General features: G+C 34.8%; 1 non-coding gene across 1 annotated transcript; it reads right to left on the reverse strand.

Moving 5' to 3' along the window:
* Positions 1–422: 422 nt before the first annotated feature.
* TRNAC-ACA lies at positions 423–494 on the reverse strand. Its single transcript has one exon. It is a non-coding gene; the product is annotated as a tRNA-Cys (tRNA).
* Between the last annotated feature and the right edge of the window lie 1,122 nt (positions 495–1,616).

Below are 1,616 nucleotides of genomic sequence, written 5' to 3' on the forward strand. Positions count from 1 at the left end.
ATCTGAAGAACTTTTCCTGTGATACAATATACCATTTTGAATATTTTAAAGTGCATAGTTCTGTGGTATTAAGTGCATCCACATTGTTGTGCAGCCATCACCACCATCCACCTCAAGAACTTTTTTATCTTTCTCAATTGTATCTCTATGCTTTAATCAGTAAGTCCCCATTCAGCCCCTGGTAACCATGGTTATTTTCTTTATGTATTTGACTACTCTAGGTACCTTATATAAGTGGGAACATACAATATTTGTGCTTTTATGATTGTCTTATTTCATTTAGCATAATGTCTTCAAGGTTCATTATGTTATAGCTTATGTCAGAATTTCCTCATGGACTGTAGCCTACCAGGCTCCTCCATCCCTGGGCTTTTCCAGGCAAGAGTACTGGAGTGGGTTGCCATTTCCTTCTCCAGGGGATCTTCCCAAGCCAGGGATCGAACCTGGGTCTCCCGCATTGTAGGCAGATGCTTTACCATCTGAGCCATCAGGGAGGCCCTCAATATTCCATTGTGCTGCTATGAACATGTACAAATAACTGTTCAACTTCCTGTTTTCATTTATTTTGGGTATATATCCAGAAATAGAATTGTCAGATCATATGGTAATTCTACATTTAATTCTTTGAGGAACCACCAATACTGTTTTACTCAGCGGCTACACCATTTTATATTCCCACCAAAAGTGCACAAGGATTCCAGTCCTTCCCCATCCTCCCTAATTCTTGTTATTTTCTGATTTGGAGGGATTTTTGTCTGTTTATTTGTAACATTCATCCAGATGGGCTTGAGGTGATTTTTCATTGTGGTTTTGATTTGCATTTCCATAATGATTAATGATGTTGAGCATCTTTTCATGTGCCTATAGGCATTGAATAATGTTGAAAGCTGTGTTATCTTATATTCAAAGAGCCATTTTTTAATTTCACTATTCTTTTGGCATCTCATTTCTGTATTACTTTTGTGTAAAATTTACTGTGGTTTGAATAAAGAGAAAAGGGAACTGTAATCTTTAAACATTTAGAAACAACACTTGTGTTGACTTTGGTGGTGGATCAAATCTCACGATGTTTTCATGTTTAATGGATGCACTTTCCCCTCATCGTGCATTAAAAAGTAACTGTATACATAGCGCATTTTTAATTTGTTCCATTTTCTTATTCACATCATGATTTCATGAACCCTTTGCCACCATTAAATCAGAGCATTTGAAAGCTTGTGAAAACCAGAGAGAATTTCTCTGGTATTTAAAAAAAGTAGCTGGTGTCTGTTGAATGAAATGTCATTCCATATTTCCACAAGTGCCTGGAAGTTCTGAAATAACCTCTTCTTAATTTTTCCTTTTTCAAGATTTGACTTTTGCTGACCTGGAATATTCAACATGTGGGATGTTTCATAACTAAGAACTTGAGCAAGATAATTTTAAAACATACACATGGAGCCACATCATCTTTTTTAAAAATATGTGTAAACTTTTAAAATATGTGTAAAAAATATGAGTAATAAATCTCAACCTCATTTATAACGAAAATCATGTTACGATAATGAGATTACTTTTTCTTATATCCAAGAGACTGACAAAGTTTTAAATTTTGGTAGTAAATTACTTTGGTCAAA

The sequence above is a fragment of the Cervus elaphus genome, chromosome 23 (assembly GCF_910594005.1).
Source record: "Cervus elaphus chromosome 23, mCerEla1.1, whole genome shotgun sequence".
In the NCBI taxonomy this organism is placed as follows: Eukaryota; Metazoa; Chordata; class Mammalia; order Artiodactyla; family Cervidae; genus Cervus; species Cervus elaphus.